Genomic DNA, 19166 nt, shown 5'->3' with positions numbered 1-19166 from the left:
TCGAGTAGAACAACGCTCATCTCTACTAAGGACCAGCTTGCCCGCTCACCTGGGAGCGCACATCTGCTACCTGCCTGCTAGCCTGAGGTCCGACGGTCTGCCCTCCTACTCCTGTCAGTCTGTCTATGGACCAGCTTGCCCGCTCACCTGGGAGCGCACATCTGCTACCTGCCTGCTAGCCTACCTGGAGGCTCCGCCGTCACGTGCTGTGACCACCTGCCATTCCAGAGACTCCTGCCCGCTCACCTGGGAGCGCACACCTGCTACCTGCCTGCTAGCCTACCTGGAGGCTCCGCCGTCACGTGCTGTGACCACCTGCCATTCCAGAGACTCTCGCTTGCTCACCTGGGAGCACACATCTACCATCTGCCTGCTAGCCTACCTGGAGGCTCTGCCATCACAGGTCGTACCTACCCTTTACCCAGAGACTGCCCCGGTCACTTGCCGTGACCTCCTGCCCGTTAATCCAGAGACTGCCCCGGTCACTTGCCGTGACCTCCTGCCCGTTCATCCAGAGACTGCCCCGGTCACTTGCCGTGACCTCCTGCCCGTTCACTCAGAGACTGTCCCGGTCACCTGCTGTGACTGCCTGCCCGTCTTCCCTGGTCGCCACCCGCTCCCTTACAAGGACCGCCCCCTTGTATAGTAGCTCAGAGGTTCCGCCTCCCAGACCCGTTACAGTTTGCTCGGGCCATGGAACCCGGTGGCACCCAAGCTCCCTCACTCTCGGACCTGTGTCATGAACTGTCCCGTCAGAGGTCCCAACAGGAGTCCATCCTGGGTCACCTGCGGAATGTCAATTCTCACCTGGACACTCTGACTGCTCCACCAGCAAGCACCGCAAGTGCCATGACTCGCAATCCGGCAACTCCGCTGCCCACTAATACCATGGTATCCTACCCCGGACCCCGGCTTTCTGCACCTCCTCGCTTCGGAGGCGACTCCGCCCAGGCTCGGGGCTTCATAAATCAGTGCACCCTGCACTTTGAACTCCTGTCCCACCAGTTTAACTCCGACCGGGCCAAAATTGCCTTCATCATCTCACCGGGGAGGCCCTGGCCTGGCTAAATCCTCTATGGGAGAGAGGAGACCCCCTGGTGTCCGACTTGCCTGCCTTTCTCACGGCTTTCCGGAAAGTCTTCGACGAACTCGGACGGAAGACCTCATCCGCATCATCACTGTTACGCCTCCGTCAGGGAAGTCTCACCGTGGGCCAATATGCCATACGGTTCCGTACCCTTGCCTCGGAACTGGCCTGGGATAACGACGCTCTGGTATCCGTCTTCTGGGAGGGTCTGTCCGGCCGTATTAAAGATGAACTCGCCGGTCGGGACATTCCTACCACTCTCGATGACCTAATAACTCTTGCCACCCGGATTGACCTATGGTTCCAGGAGCGTGCCAAAGAGGTCACCCGTGAGAGGAGGTTTCCACGTCTAGCTCCTACTTTTCAGAAACCCGTCACTCCCTCCATCTCTCCCCAGGTACACTCTCCTGAGCCTATGCAGGTCGACCAGACCAAGATGGTCAAAACCCGTCAGGACTTACGCCGTGCCGAGGGGAGCTGCTTCTACTGTGGCAGTAAGGAGCACCGGATCCGTGCCTGCCCGGAGAGGTCGGGAAACGCCTGTGTCTAGGTTCGCTCAGAGAGGTCGACCTAGACAAGAATAAACCCTCTCCATCTCTGCTGTTGTCAGTCTCAATCGTCTGCGGGGAGAACCGTCATTTCGAACTAGCCCAACTTGACTCTGGAACAGCTGGGAATCTTATTTCACAGTCCCTGGTAGAGAAATACCGCATCCCCACCAAACCTCTGGCTGTACCCATGTCTGTTGCTGCCGTGGATGGGGGTCTCTTACCACGCCCCATCCAACTCATCACCGAATCCATTACTCTGCAGGTGGGAATGCTGCATTCTGAGAGTATCTCCTTTCATGTTCTGCCTGGACTCTCTCACGCCCTCTTGCTAGGCCTACCTTGGCTCCAGAGACATGCACCCGTGCTTGACTGGCAGACCGGAGAAGTCTTTCGCTGGGGACAGGACTGCCATAAGACCTGTCTGGTTCCCGTCCATCCCGTCCGTCCTTCTCCTACCCCAGCTAATCTACCTGGACTTCCTATTCCTTATTGGTCTTATGCTGATGTCTTTAATAAAAAGGAGGCAGAGACACTACCCCCTCATAGACCATACGACTGCCCTATCGACCTGTTACCCGGTACTACTCCTCCCCGTGGGCGTATTTATCCATTATCTGCTGCTGAGACCCGGTCGATGTCCGAATATATTGAGGAGAATCTGGCCAGGGGATTCATCCGGAAATCTACCTCCCCGGCGGGAGCAGGCTTCTTTTTCATCAAAAAGAAGGACGGCTCTCTCCGTCCCTGTATAGACTATAGAGGCCTTAACCAGATCACGGTGAAGAATAATTACCCCCTTCCGCTCATTCTGGAGTTATTTGATCGTCTGAGGGGGGCTAGAATCTTCACCAAACTGGACCTCCGTGGGGCGTACAACCTGGTCCGTATCCATCAGGGGGATGAATGGAAGACGGCATTCAACACCCGGGACGGCCACTATGAATATCTGGTAATGCCCTTTGGTCTCTGTAACGCTCCCGCCGTCTTTCAAGAGTTGGTCAATGACATCTTCCGGGACCTTCTCTGCTCCTGCGTGGTGGTGTACCTGGACAACATCTTGGTCTTCTCTCCGGATCTTCAGACTCACCGAAGGGACGTTCGTCAGGTCCTGCTCAGGCAGAATCACCTCTTCGCTAAATACGAGAAGTGCCTCTTTGAGCAGACCTCGCTTCCGTTTTTGGGCTACATTATTTCTCAGACCGGCCTACGAATGGATCCAGAGAAACTGTCTGCCATCGAGAAATGGCCTCGACCAGAGGGGTTGAAGGCGATTCAGCGGTTCCTGGGTTTCGCCAACTACTACCGCCTCTTCATACCACACTTCTCTTCCCGGACTGCCTCAACTTCCGTGCTCACCCGTAAGGGTACTAATCCCAAAGAGTGGCCGCCCGAAGCAGAGGAGGCCTTTCTTTACTTAAAACAGGCCTTCTCTTCCGCCCCGGTACTGCATCGCCCGGACGGCAACAAGCAGTTCTTCCTGGAAGTTGACGCCTCCTCCTCTGGAGCCGGAGCAGTACTTACTCAAAAATCATCTTCCGGGAGGATGGTAACTTGCGGCTTCTTCTCTAAACTCTTCTCCTCCTCAGAGCGCAATTATTCCACAGGAGACCGAGAGTTATTGGCCATCAAACTGGCATTGGAGGAGTGGCGTTACCTGCTCGAGGGGGCTCTTCACCTGGTAATAATTTACACTGACCACAAGAACTTGGCTTACCTCCAGCATGCCCAGAGACTTAACCCGCGCCAAGCCCGGTGGTCCTTGTTTTTTGCTCGCTTTGATTTTGTTCTTCATTTTCGCCCGGCTGACAAAAACGTCAAGGCGGACGCCTTGTCTCGATCCTTTCTGGTGTCTGATCTCGAGGAAGATCCGAAACACATCATCGATCCCGCCAGAGTAATGCAGGTGGCTCCCGTGAGTATAAATCGTCTCCCCCCCGGAAAGACGTTCGTATCAGTACCTGATCGGGAGAAGATCCTTCACTGGGGTCACTCGTCTAAACTGGCTGGCCACGCCGGTCAGAAAAAGACCCTCCAGCTTATTACCCGGCACTACTGGTGGCCTACCCTGCACAAGGACGTAATAGACTTTGTTTCTGCCTGTGTGTCCTGCGCCCGCAACAAGGTTCCGAGACATCTGCCAGCCGGCCGCCTCCTTCCGCTTTCTGTACCTGCTGCCCCCTGGCAGCATATAGCAATGGACTTTATAACTGACCTCCCAGTCTCTGCCGGTTGTACGGTCATTTGGGTGGTCGCTGACCGCTTCTCCAAGATGGCTCATTTCGTTCCCCTGCCAGGTCTCCCGTCTGCACCCGAGCTAGCTAAAGACTTTATTCGTCACATCTTTCGTCTTCATGGCCTGCCCCTCCACATCGTGTCGGATCGTGGGGTACAGTTCACCTCACGCTTCTGGAGAGCCACTTGTAAACTGCTAGACGTCACCCTGGACTTCTCTTCCGCTTACCACCCACAGTCTAATGGTCAAGTGGAGCGGATCAATCAAAACCTAACCAGTTACCTCCGGCACTTCGTTAATGTCCATCATTCAGACTGGGTGGATCTCCTACCATGGGCTGAGTTCTCTTACAACAATCACGAGAGCGAATCCTCCTCCAAATCCCCGTTTTTTGTAGTCTACGGTCAGCATCCTCGGATTCCTTTTCCTGTCTCCACCTCTGTGGACAAGCCGGCTGCGGAATCTCTCGTTAGCAAATTTTCCTCCATTTGGGAGAGTACCCGATCCGCACTCCTTCAGTCGTCCGAGCGGATGAAAAGACACGCTGACAAAAAACGCCTGGATCCTCCACAATTTCGTCCTGGAGATAAAGTGTGGCTCTCATCTAAATATGTCCGACTCAAGATACCTTCTTACAAGTTAGGGCCTCGGTTCATCGGTCCTCTGGAGGTCATCAGTCAGATCAACCCGGTGGCCTATAAATTGAAACTCCCGGCCAACTTACGGATCCCTAACTCCTTCCATGTATCTCTCCTCAAACCTGTGGTACTTAACTCTTTTTCCAAGTCTACAGGTACGCCTCCTGCTCCGGTTTCTGCTGAAGACGAGTTTGAGGTAGAAAACATTCTTGCCACCAAAAGGGTAAGAGGAAAGACCTTTTTTCTAGTAGATTGGAAGGGGTTTGGTCCTGAGGAGAGAACGTGGGAGCCCCGGGAGAACGTCCATGCCCATCTTATCCTTGCTAAATTTCTGTCTGGCCTAAAAAAGGGGGGGACTAAAGGGGGGGTACTGTAGCGCCGGCGTCCCTGCCCTCTGCTAGGCAGGGATGCTGTTCCCTTCACCTCTCTGCTGCTAGCCCGGCGTCCTCCTCCCGCTCTGCTGGCAGCGCGCGCTCCTTCCCGGCCACTGTGCTTAGGGCGCGCGTGCGCTCCCTCCCTCTTAAAGGGGCCGCGCGCGCCTTCCTAAGGAGTCCCCGGCCAATGGCCAGAGGACTTCACCATATATAAGGCACCTCTTCCAAAATGGAGGTGCCCGAGCAATGTTGTTGCACTGTTCACTACTCTGCTTCAGCCCTCAGGTCCCGTTGCCAGTTACCTGCCAGTTACCTGCCAGATTCCTGCCAGCTTGCTGTCTTATTCCTGCCTGATATCCTGCTACCTGCCTGCTAGCCTGAGGTCCGACGGTCTGCCTTCCAACTCCTGTCAGTCTGTCTAAGGACCAGCTTGCCCGCTCACCTGGGAGCGCACATCTGCTACCTGCCTGCTAGCCTGAGGTCCGACGGTCTGCCCTCCTACTCCTGTCAGTCTGTCTATGGACCAGCTTGCCCGCTCACCTGGGAGCGCACATCTGCTACCTGCCTGCTAGCCTACCTGGAGGCTCCGCCGTCACGTGCTGTGACCACCTGCCATTCCAGAGACTCCTGCCCGCTCACCTGGGAGCGCACACCTGCTACCTGCCTGCTAGCCTACCTGGAGGCTCCGCCGTCACGTGCTGTGACCACCTGCCATTCCAGAGACTCTCGCTTGCTCACCTGGGAGCACACATCTACCATCTGCCTGCTAGCCTACCTGGAGGCTCTGCCATCACAGGTCGTACCTACCCTTTACCCAGAGACTGCCCCGGTCACTTGCCGTGACCTCCTGCCCGTTCATCCAGAGACTGCCCCGGTCACTTGCCGTGACCTCCTGCCCGTTCATCCAGAGACTGCCCCGGTCACTTGCCGTGACCTCCAGCCCGTTCACTCAGAGACTGTCCCGGTCACCTGCTGTGACTGCCTGCCCGTCTTCCCTGGTCGCCACCCGCTCCCTTACAAGGACCGCCCCCTTGTATAGTAGCTCAGAGGTTCCGCCTCCCAGACCCGTTACACCTTCCAAGCAAAAGCTGCCAAAAATTAGGACAGAGGAACTTGCAATGCCCCTTACAAGAGCCATGCAGTACAGCATATTACAAACATTATTCCCATGATTGGGGCGTGGGTCTCCCATAGCATTTGCTCATGCCTTCCAAGCAAAAGCAGCCAAAAATTAGGACTGAGAAACTTGCAATGCCCCTTACAAGAGCCATACAGTACAGCATCTTAAAAATATTATTCCCATTATTGGGGAGTGGGTCTCCCACAGTCTTTGCTTATGCCTTCCAAGCAAAAGCTGACAAAAATCAGGATGGAGGAACTTTCAATAATGGCAACACGGACCACGGTCACCCTGGTAGTATAGTGGTGGTGGAGGCTGAGGATAAGGAGAAGAACATAAAACAGCCGAAATGAGGAAGCGTATACCCATGTGTGGGTGTGAAGCGGTGCATGGGAATACACCTCCCAAAAAAACACAGTGGATTTGACTTTATGTTACTCTGCTGTCATTTGGTGGTGATGAGAAGTCTGGCCCAATCCAGCCCTTGTTCATTTTGATAAGGGTCAGCTTGTCAGCATTGTCAGTTGACAGGCGAGTGCGCTTATCAGTTATAATTCCCCCAGTGGCACTAAAAACACGCTCCGATAACACGCTAGCGGCAGGGCAGGCCAGGAAATCCAAGGCATACAGAGAGAGTTCATTCCAAGTGTCCAGCTTGGATACCCAATAATTAAAAGGCACAGAGGAATGACGGAGGACGCTGATACGGTCAGCAAGGTACTACCTCACAATCTTTTGAAACTTTCCACTCCTTGTGAGAGTACCCCACGCCTCAGGGCCTGTAAGCTGGGCGGGTCTCAGAAAACTGTCCCAGAACTTTGACAGTGTTCCCCTGCCTCTGCTGGATTGGAGTTGCCTCTCTCTCGCTTGTACGCCTTGGTTGGTGAACGAACTGTGACCTCTGCCGCTAGCGTGTTCAGATGGAACTTTTTTAACAGTTCTGCAGCAAGGGCCTTCTGGTACTGCCCCATTTTTGTAGACCTCTCCACCTCAGGAATAAGAGAGTGAAAGTTCTCCTTGTAGGGGGGTCTAAAAGTGTCACCAACCAGTAATGACTGTCACCCAACATTTTGACAACGCGAAGGTCACGGTTAAGGCAGCGTAACATAAAGTCAGCCATGCGTGCCAGACTGGTAACGGGCAAGACTTTCGTGTCCTCACCAAGATGACGACTGACCATGCTCTCCTCCTCCTCCTCCTCCTCCTCCCCCCTGTCCTCAGGCCACCCATGCTGAACCGACGGTATGACAGTTGTACAGGTACTACCATCTACAGCGCATGATACAAGCTTCTGTTCTTCCTACTCCTCCTCCTCCTCTCCCTCATTGTCCCCCAATGCACGTTGGGATGAGATGAGGCTGGGCTGTGTGTAATCGACCGCTACGGCTTCTTGATCCATCTCATCATACTCTGTTTACAATGCCTTCTCTTTAATTCTCTGCAGAAAGCGTTGCAAAAGACAGACAAGTGGAATGCTGACGCTAATGATGGCGTCATCGCCACTCACCATCTGGGTGGACTCCTCAAAGTTTGTCAAGATGGTACAGATGTCAGACATCCAGGTCCACTCCTGAGGTCTTATGTGTGGAGTCTGACCTGAATAAAGACAGCCTTGTTGCAGCTGGTACTCCACAACTACTCTCTTCTGCTCACAAATCCTTTGCAACATGTGGAGGGTAGAGTTACAACGTGTGGGGACATCACACACCAGTCGGTGTGACGGAAGCTGCAAACACTGCTGCAACACAGCAAGGGCGGCGGAAGCTGTAGCCGACTTGCGAAAATGAGCTGACAGGCGGCGTACTTTGACTAGCAGATCTGGCAACTCGGGGTACGATTTAAGAAACCGCTGAACCACGAGGTTAAGCACATGAGCCAGGCATGGTACGTGTGTGATCTCGCCTCGCCTCAGAGCCGCCACCAGGTTACGGACATTGTCACACACGACCATGCCTGGATGTAGGTTCAGCGGTCTCAGCCACAGATCTGCCTGCTCTTTCACAGCTGTCCACAACTCACAAGCAGTGTGAGGTTTCTCACCTAAGCTTAGGAGTTTCATCACAGCCTGTTGCCGCTTGGCGGAGGCAGTACTGCAGTGCTTCCAGCTTGTAACTGATGTGGTGATATCTGAGATGGAGGCTGAACATGAGGAGGAGGAGGAGGAGGAGGATGCACAGGAGCTGTACACTGTGGGGGCAACTCTGACTGACATAGGGCCCGCAATCCTCGGTGTGGGGAGGATGTGTTCCGTCCCAAGGTCCGACTGAGTCCCGTCTTCCACTATGTTTACCCAGTGTGCCATCAGGGAGATGTACCGTCCCTGGCCACAAGTACTTGTCCATGTGTCCGTTGTCAGGTGGACTCTCCCAGTAACTGCGTTGTTGAGGGCACGGCAGATGTTTTGGGACACGTGCTTGTGTAGTGCGGGGATGGCACGGCAAAATAGTGTTGGCTGGGGACCGAATACCAAGGGACGGCCACCGCCATAAGGTTGCGGAAGTATTCCGTCTCCACGAGCCTAAAAGGCAGCATTTCCAATGCAAGCAGTCATGAAATGTGCGAATTGAGGACTGTGGCCTGTGGGGCGTTAGCTGCGAATTTCCGCTTTCCTTCAAAGGTCTAGGATATGGACAAATGAACGATGCGGTGGGACGTGGACGTGGACGTTGATGCTGTTTCTTGAGAAACTGCTGTAACAAGTGAAGACTGAGAGGAGGGGGCATCTTTGCATGCAGTATGGACAGGGGATTGCCTTGCACACACAACAGGGGGTTCTACTGCACACACAACAGTGGAAGAAGCAGTGGTGACACCCGCTGACACTGGTCGTGGACCCTGGGGTTCGCCCCACAAAGTCGGGTGCTTTGCTGCCATGTGCCTGATCATGCTGGTGGTGGTCAGGCTGGAAGTTTTGTCACCCCTGCTGATGCTTGCATGGCAGGTGGTACAAATTGCCTTTTTGGGGTTATCAGCAGAGTCTTTAAAAAAATTCCAGACTCTGGAAGACCTACCGGTTGTACTGGCAACGTCCCTCGTGTTGGTGTTACGGGGAATGGTTGCCGCCTTCTGTCTGCGGCCACCACACTGCTTCTTCCTGCCTGTTGGGGTACTCTGCCTCCCTCCCCCTGTGTGCTGCTGGCCTCACTCTGCATGTCCATCCTGCCACGTTGGGTCAGTTACTAGATCATCCACCACCTCCTCCTCTTCCACTTGCACACCACGATCCTCCTCCTCACTTCCTGGCAATTGTGTCTCGTCATCGTCCACCTCTTGTGCCAAATTGCCAGCGTCAACTTCCTGTGGCCGTGGCTGTTCAAATATTTGGGCATCGCTACATGGGATCTCCTCTTCCACCACTTCAAGCGGAGCAGGCGAGGGGCACAAATCTGGAAATGGACCAGTGAACAGCTCTTCAGAGTGTCCAAGTGTGGGATCAGTTGCTGTCTGACGACACTCGGCATGGTGGGAGGAAAGAGAATCAGGGTGAGGAGGAGTATGCGGTTGAGACTCACGGCTACTAAGAGTCGACCGTGTGGAAGACAGGCCGGAGGTAGTGGTGCCCAGGTAACTGGAAGTATTATCTGCTATCCAAGTAATAACCTGTTCACACTGATTAGTTCGCAATACTGGTGTTGTTCTGTGCTTCCCTAGTAATTCGGTCAAGAAGTGGGAGCGAGAAGATGTGGCTGTTGGTTGTGGCTACATTTTTACCTTGGCCACGGCCCCGTCCTCTACATGCACCATCACCAGAACGTCCACTTCCATGTCCCTTGCCACGCGCCTTGCCCATTGTAAAGTAAGTAAAATAGCTTACACTCGCACTATCAATGGAAAAGGGGTAATAAAATATAGATTAGAACCGTGGAAGAGGAAAACCACAGTTCTATTTCTCTGGCCTACACCCGACTCTTTTAAACAATCTGAACAATCAGGGAGAAAATATTACTGTTTTTCTTTACGGAAAAAATACCAAAAGCTGAATAATAGAGATTTCTTACCGTGGGACAGCAAAACCACAGTTATAATTTACTGGTGTATACCAAACTTTTTTAAATACATATATATTTGCGGCTGAACAGTGAGCGACACACTCAAACTTTTTTTTTTAGATACAAATGGCCCAAAAGTGGATAATACAGAGGTTTTGAACTGTGGAACTGCAAAACCACACTTGTATTTCTCGGGCCTACACCAGACTATTTTCAACAGATATATTTGTGTCTGAACAATCAGGAGATACTATTTATTTTTTACTTCAAAACATGCCAAATGCAGGATAATAGAGATTTTTTACCGTGGAACACCAAACCACAGTTATAATTTACTGGTGTATACCAGACTTTTTTAAATATATATATATTTGCGGCTGAACAGTGAGCGACACACTCAAACTGTTTTTTTTAGATACAAATGGCCCAAAAGTCGATAACACAGAGGTTTGACCCATGGAACTGCAAAACCACACTTGTATTTCTCGGGCCTACACCAGACTATTTTCAACAGATATATTTGTGTCTGAACAATCAGGAGACACTATTTATTTTTTACGGCAAAAAATGGCAAAAGCAGCATAATAGAGATTTTTTACCGTGGAACAGCAAAACCACAGTTATAATTTACTGGTGTATACCAGACTTTTTAAAATATATATATATTTGCGGCTGAACAGTGAGCGACACACTCAAACTGTTATTTTTTAGATACAAATGGCCCAAAAGTCGATAATACAGAGGGTTGAACCGTGGAACTGCAAAACCACACTTGTATTTCTCGGGGCTACACCAGACTATTTTCAACAGATATATTTGTGTCTGAAAAATCAGGGAGACACTATTATTTTTTTTTTTACGGCAAAAAATGCCAAGAGCAGGATAATAGAGATTTTTTACCGTGGAACAGCAAAAGCACACTTCTGTCTCTCTGGCCTACACCAGACTATTTTCAGCAGATATATTTGTGTCTGAAAAATCAGGGAGACACTATTATTTTTTTTTTTTATGGCAAAAAATGCCAAAAACAGGATAATAGAGATTTTTTACTGTGGAACAGCAAAACCACAGTTATAATCTACTGGTGTATACCAGACTTTTTTAAATATATATATTTGTGGCTGAACAGTGAGGTACACACTCAAACTTTTAGATACAAATGGCCCATGGAACTGCAAAACCACACTTCTATTTCTCTGGCCTACACCAGACTATTTTCAACAGATATATTTGTGTCTGAAAAATCAGAGACACACCAAAAGGTTAATAAGATGGGGAGTTGTACAGTTTGAAGGAGGAAAAAAAAAAGAGGATTTAGATGAAAAAAAAAGATTTTTCCTGGCCCCCGAGACCTGGAGCTAAGTCCAGCAATTTTAGCAACAGGAGCACACAGGACTGTAATGCAGCGTTTGCTGGTATAACCACTGCGTCTCCTATGCAACCTGCCTGCCTGCCTGCCTGATATCTGGGATGGATATCAGTCCTGAGAAGGACTGTTTGTTTGATCTGGCAGCCTTTACAGACCCTACACTAACTATTTCGAAGGATAAATCTCTCCCTAGCTCAGCAGTGCTGTCCCTACACTGTCTGATGCGGAGCGACTGTGTCCAAGATGGCAGCGCCCTGTTTTAAATACTCGAGGTGACGCTGTGCGGCCAGCCAATCACTGTAATGCCCACAAACAACATGGCTGCGGCATTACAGTGACTGGCTGGCAATCCCTGCATGTTCATTGGCTCTGTAAAGAGCGCCAAACATGCAGGGCGGAGACCCGAGCTCCCGCCTGAGTAACCCGGAAATGCTCGGTGCTCGCCGCACATCCAGAGTAGCGTGATGCTCGGGCGAGTACCAAGCAATGTCGAGCATGCTCGCTCAACACTAGACATAGCGTAGTCTAAGGCTGCAGCTACCTAAACCTAGTAAACATAGGTTTGCATAGGTGCTGCTTACATGATACTATGTACTCAGGTCTATTTACAAAGTACAAGAGCAATGGTGCATATGCCATTTTATTTCTTTGCCAAAAGATGCCATGTTAAGATCATCATTATATTAAAGAAAATGTAGACAGGTTCTATATAGGTCATATTATTTTCCCTAAAAAATGGGCATTGTAATAATGACTGCATTATTTTGCGTGGCAAAAAATGTTTTGCTCGTTCTTTTATTTATTTTAATCATTAAAAAATACATAAGGATTCTATTTTGAACTTCATCTAAACTGATCTATCGAAATATCCTGATAACACAATCTGAAGCCTCAGGTAAGGTATGACATAGTGTCAGAAAAGAGAAGGTCAGTTCATCAGATTGCTTTATATGTGGAGATTGTGCAGGTCACCTCCAGAAAGACACGGTACAACTACTACATGGCAGGATTCTGCTTCCTACTGACCAGATATGTCATGTCTGACAGTCTTTTTAATGGGTTTTCGAGGCATTAATTTGTAGCTAATAAGGGACAGATCTGGATTTAGATCTTGTAACTTTTAAGTCAGGCATTATTGTCATGGAGCATTTTAACAGCAATGGAGGATTCAGAGTCATAGGAGGAAAATTATCTTCCTGCTAGGTGTCAGAAAGTCACAAAACTTGGCACAAAATGTTGTGACTTTCTGACTTTTTGAATTAGCCTTCTTAATTTTTTTTTAAAATTGGCGGGGATGGGATCAATGTGGCATGGTCAACCATTGTGGCTGAAATCTATGGCAATTCATTGCAAGCATAGAATCATTTTCTGGTGCATAGCACGTGACAATTTCATTAAGAGCTGTTGTTCTATTAAGCTAAATGAATGATGGTGATTTCAGAATAAGGGCCCATTGAGAAGAGATGACCATGCCATGGCCTACTTAGACAGGACAACCTCACTTCATTGCACACAGAATGATTGTTAATATGATTGTTCTGTGCACTTAGCACATAATGTCATCGGCAGCACATCTTCTGTTTATACTGGATTATGTGCTGCTGAGAATGATAATTTTTAAGCTTGCAAAATAATCATCTCACCCATTGAACGAGCGGTTTACTGGTTTATTGCGTGATTTGCTTAGGTCTGGGCTAGTGAAGAGCTTAATTATGACAATGGCAGATATATATAACCCTAGTGATCTATGACAGCCCTAGTGAACTGTATAGTTAGATCTGTCAAATGTACTACAAGTTGTGTGAAAAGACCCTAAGAAGGAAACTATAGATCTGTCCTTTCTAACCTTTTCTCTTGGCTCAACATATTCTGAGAAGAGTGGTGGTAGATGATACTCTGTAGGGAGATGTTTATGTCTATGTGTGGCCACTCAGTAGTTGTGATGTCAATCGCTGTTTTTCAAAGGTTTTGTTAATAATATGATAATAATATGATAATAGATTATATTTGAAGAAATGTATGACAGATCTGTAGCTAAAGACCTATGAGCCAAGAAGTTGTCTGAATATATTATCAAAGCACCACTTGATTGCTTTTTGTTGTTTTCACTGCTGGAGTGGTGCTTTAAGCGTAATCCTCTGCCCTCGGTCACATACCTAACCTCCGGAGTCTTCACCATTTTTCGTCTTTGGTCTGGTCCTGCGGCGCCATCTTGTGAGTGCATCTTCTGACTGGCCGGAACTCAGAAGCTACGTTATAAGCTCTTAATGCAAGGCTATGAGAGGCAGAATAAGGCTCTCATGCACTTAGATTAATTAGCGACCACCGGCTTGCTCCATGAAATACTGGAGAACCCAGCAGGTCACAATCTGCAGGAGACGGACAGGAGTGGCAGCAAAAACAGATGAAAACGCTGGAAGGTGAGTATAAGACAGGGGGCAGTGGACTTGAATTTTAAGCGCCACTCCAGCAGTGAAATAAAAAAGCTGGACTGGTGCTTTAACTATATGATTTCAAGAGGAAGTCAGAGAGCAGCCACAGTCCTGACTTCCTGTTGATGTTTGATCAGTCCAAAGACAGGACACAGTGAAGCCGGAGCTGATTAGCACAGGGCTCACGTGATGTAACAACATCACATGAGGACAAGGAGAGCGAGTGTCGACACCGCTGGAACAGCCCCGGCAAGGGAGGTGTGTATAAGTGTTTTTATTTTAAGAGGAGCAAACAACCAGATTGAGAAGGGGTTGTCCGAGTAATAGACAACCCCTTTAATGTATGTTTAAAAGTAAAAGCCATAGAATCATGTAACCCACAATGATCATTTCTTTTACGCCAGTATTCTAAATCAAGAATGGACTGACTTATCTACTAGCACTATTTTGACCTATAATGTAATCACCCAGTACAATTGAAATAATTACATATGAGCAAAGATGAGTGGTTCGATCCATGAAAGATCATCTTTGAGTTGAATGTCCTGAACTTTGTAGGTCCCCATGGATTTTAAAACTTTGCAATGTGATTCATAAGGATCGCAGAAAAAAATGCTCTTCATATAAGATGTCTGGTCCCTGGAGGTATAATTTATATCAACAGCAATTCCAAACCAAATGCAGATAACCAATATAAATATTATCAATGCTTCCAGATAGATAAATATCATATAGATAGGTTAGAAAGTGAACCCTCACTAATAGCATGAAGATATTACCACACATACAGTATGTGTTATAGTGTAGCCTCATTTCTACTGCGGTCTTTCACTCTTGGTCCTGGTGGACTAGGGGTTTTCATAAAATATTACCTGAAATTGTAAACAGCTGGCAGAAAGGAAGGGAAAGATAGAATCTGCAAGGGAATATCATTTTAATATCTTTGTCTTTAATGATTTTCTTTGGGTAGATTATTTTCCACTGTGGAAAATTATTATACACACAAACTAATTGTGTTATCTCCAATTAAAACTGAAGCAATAACTAATAAAACGTACTAAAACAAGAACTTGAAAGCAATTAAACATCAGTAATTATACTATAGTGTTTCACAATATTTTTGCATAAATTATACATTGTGTCCTTGTAATGAATTGTGTAATTTTATGAAGTGTCTATGAGAGAAATGCCCAGGTGAATTTCTAAAGACTAACTTGGTGATATTTAATGTCATTGTCACAGGCATTTGAATTGCTTACAATGCACATCAAGTACCCTGTAGGAGTTCAGAATACACTGGTGTCACAGTATACATCATTCCGTAGTTGTGAAGCAAATACAGCTCAAGTAGGTAGTGTCAAATAAAGATAAGTCAGCTTTTGCAAGCTAAAAATTGTGAAGAACTACACATCTACTGCATTAACCTCATAACCTGCGTTGTGATGATTTTATGTTTCCATTAATGAATAAATCTGCATAAATTTAAATAGATTAAATTATGATTAAATAATTTATTTAAGCTCTTACTCTTCTGAGAAAAAAGTACTTACATGATACATAATATGTAATATATCTATAGTGCCAATGTATTGTACTGAGCTGCCATGCCACATCCTTCTGATGGACCTTATTCTTGTCAATGTATGTATCATACACATAATGTTCTCAGATATTAGTAAGTCTAGGTTCACATGTAGTTTTTAGGTCTACATTTTATTTAACCAAAGTCAAAATTCAACTACCAGCTGCTATGTGGCTATGTGGCAATGGGGGGCCAGTGAAGGGATTGACAGAGGGGAGAGGCCGCTGAACAGTGGGAGGAAATGTGGATTAGTCAGGCAGCAGAGTTTAGGATGGATAGAAAGGGGTGCGAGAGTGTTAGAAGGGAGGCCACAGAGCAGAAGGTTGCAATAGTCGAGGCGGGAGATGATGAGGGCGTGCACTAGTGTCTTTGCTGAGGAATGTGCAGATGCCGGATATATTTTTCAGCTGGAGTCGGCAGGAAGTGGAAAGGGCTTGGATATGTGGTTTGAAGGAGAGATCAGAGTCCATGGTTACCCCGAGGCAGTGAACGTGTGGGACTGTGGGACTGGGGAGATTGGGCAGCCATTAACTTAATGGATAGGTCAGATGGGGGGGGTTGAGTGAGGTGGGGAAAAGATGATGAATTCAGTTTTATCCATGTTAAGTTTTAGAAATCTAACAGAGAAGAAGGATGAAATAGCAGGCATAGTGGGATTCTGATTAGTAAGGAGTTGATATCGGGTCCAGAGGGTTAGATCTGTGTGTCATCAGTATAGTGGTGATACCGAAAGCAGTGAGACTCTATGAGCTGTTCAAGGCCAAAGGTGTAGATGGAGAAGAGTAGGGGCCCTAGAACTGAGCCTTGGGGTACACCGACAGATAGGGGACGAGATGAGGAAGTGGTGTGTGAGTGGGAGACTCTGAATGTTCGGTCTGTTAGGTATGAAGAGATACAAGATAGGGCCAAGTCCGTGATTCCAAGAGATGAGAGAGTCTGTAGTAAGAGGGAATGGTCCACTATGTTGAATGCAGATGACAGGTTCAAGAAGAGAAGGACGGAGTAGTGTCGCTTGGATTTATCAGTTAGTAGGTCATTGGTGACTTTAGTCAGGGCAGTTTCAGTGGAGTGATACAGTCGGAAGCCAGATTGTAAACAGTCGAAGAGTGAGCAGGAGGAGATGTGGGAGGACAGTTCAAGGTGGACGTGTTGTTCCAGTAGTTTTGAGGCTTAGGGGAAAAGTGATATGGGGCAATAGCTAGTCAGAGAGGATGGGGTCAAGGGAGGGCTTTTTGAGGATGGGTGTGATTGAAGCATGTTTGAAACGTGAGGGGAAGACATCAGTTGTTAGTGACAGGTTGAAGAGGTGGGTTAGAGTTGAGATGAAGACTGTGGTAAGGTTAGGGATGATGTGGGATGGGATTTGGTCAATTTCACAGGTGGTGAGGTGTGATTTGGAGTGTAAAGAGGAAACTTGATTTTCTGTAATGGTGAAGAAGTTGGTTTTGGAGGAGGAAGGTTGATTAGATATGAGGAGGGGCTGTGGGGACTTTAGGCAAAAGCTTTGTCTGATGTTGTCAATCTTCTGCTTGAAGAATGAGGCAAATTCTTCAGCTGAGAGGAGAGGGAGGAGGCGCTGGGGGACAGAAGAGAGAATTGAAAGTGTTAAATAGTGATGAGCGAATATGTTCAAAGTCCGATCTTAAATGTTAAGTTCGACATGAGTGTGTCACATTCGGATTCATGGTCGGAAAGGTGAGCAAAATTTGTTAAATTTGGGAAAATCTGTAATGTTCGGCGAATTTACGTGGTTATGTGATTGTGGGGCAACTACTGCGTTTTTTTACACTTTTGCTAGCATAGTGCTTGTGTATGATGAGCGGGGAGACAAGGCAGATGAGTGGGGGGGCTGGTGAAAGATCAGAACAGGTCAGATCAGCGGTGTGCTGTTTTTTATTTTCCTTCCTGTAGGCGGTAACTTTAAGTCAGGAAAGCACGGCTAGCTAATCAGAGCGCAGGAAGCATCCACAGTGTCCCAGACACAAGAGCTTCTGCAATTGGCTGCTGAAATCACATGTTCTCTCCATATAAAAACCATCCATGTTCCCTCAGTGCCATTTTAGGCATGTCACTGAAGGAGATAGATGCTGCTGAGTGTGCTGTGTCCTGTGCAATGAGAGATATTAGCTAGATAGATGGGCACTTCTGTGGAAGTCAGATAGTGTAGATAAGTCCTGTGTTGTGTACCTGTTCAATTGACCTACAATCATCTACATGCTGGAGAAGACTTTGAATAGCGTGCGGCAGGAGATGGCAGTCCAAGAAGAAGAGGATGATGCGAAAAGGATAAAAATGTCTCAAAGTTCCAGACTGTCGTCACACAGGCAGATGCTGTTAAGAACTGCAACAAGCACTAATGAAAGATAGGAAAACTGTCCCTACAATAGGACTAAGCTGATTCCCTACGATGCAGCGGGGGACCTGTTCCTTGTGAACAGACCCGCCTAAGTCCTCGGCTAGTCTGAACGCAGACCTATAGATATAAGGGAGGGGTCCCTACAAAAACTAAGGACTGGGATATAGTTGAACACCTCCTAGCAGAAATTGTAGCAGAGCAAAGACAAACAAACAAAAGTACTAGTGGTCAAAAGACCAAGCAAACTACAGAGTAAGGTACAAGGCACCTGGCTAGCTCAAGAGTAAATGTAACACTGAAGTCAAGCAAGGCCAGAAGGGCGGAGCTGGATTATATAGGCAGAAAGTCATGTGACCAACAAAATAGAAAAAAACTAACAGGAAGGTTCTAACAGATGCCAAGTGACGGTGGCTTCCTGCAATCGAGGGGGTTTGGTGATACCAGACATAATGTTAGTGAAGGTGCAAGAGTCAAGGAACAAATGGAGGAGGAAAAGATGATGGGCGAGCAACAGTCAGAAGACGAAGAGGATAATCATCCCCTCTCTGTTGAACGTGGTTGGCAGGAGGGGACGGAGGAAACATGCATCAGTGTTATGCAGCCAACAATAGAGTTTGGCTTTGGGCCACCTGGAAGAGCCCTACATATGAGTGCCTTCTTGCTGCATGTTCTGCAACATGATCCCCGTATAGTTAGGATTCAAAATAATGCTGACTACTGGGTTGCTGCTCTGTTAGATCCACGTTATAAGAGTAAATTTTGCCAGATGCTTCCCACCCTGGAAAGGGACACGCTAATGTTGGAGTATCGAAACAAGCTTTTAAGCAACCTTAACAGATCTTTTCCCCAAAATAGGAGTGAGGCACACAGTGTGCTTCGCAACTGTAGTCTTTCATCGTCTGGCATGTCAGTTTGTCAAAGCCAAAACATTAGCAGCAGCAGAGAAAGTGGCAGAAGCAATTTCTGTGAGTCCTTTCACACATTTTTTAGACAAGCTCGTGCACCAGCACAACAGAGTACAAGTCTGACACATGGAAAACAACTGGAGAGGATGGTGGACGACTATCTAAAGCTCAATACAAATACCATCAGTGAGGATTTTGACCCTTTTACATTTTGGTCTTCAAAAATGGATGAATGGCCTGAGCTCGCCTGTCACGCCTTGGAGGTTTTATCATGCCCGGCAGCCAGCATTCTCTCAGAACGTGTGTTCAGCGCTGCTGGTGGTGTCCTGATGGATAAGCGCACCCGGCTGTCCCATGAAAGTGTTGACCGCCTAACTTTCAGCAAGATGAACAAGTCATGGATCTCAAATGACTTTTGCACCCCAATTGCAGACTGTACAGAGTAGGTGATGTTGTTTTTAGTGTGCTGCATTGATCTTGCTGAATTGCTGTCTGTGATATGGCTTGTGTGCCTGCTCTTGCTGCGGCTG

Source organism: Phyllobates terribilis, unplaced genomic scaffold (assembly GCF_046119375.1).
Source record: "Phyllobates terribilis strain yellow unplaced genomic scaffold, ASM4611937v1 Scaffold_2__4_contigs__length_985480577, whole genome shotgun sequence".
Lineage (NCBI taxonomy): Eukaryota > Metazoa > Chordata > Amphibia > Anura > Dendrobatidae > Phyllobates > Phyllobates terribilis.
Note: the sequence above shows the minus strand (reverse complement) of the source record.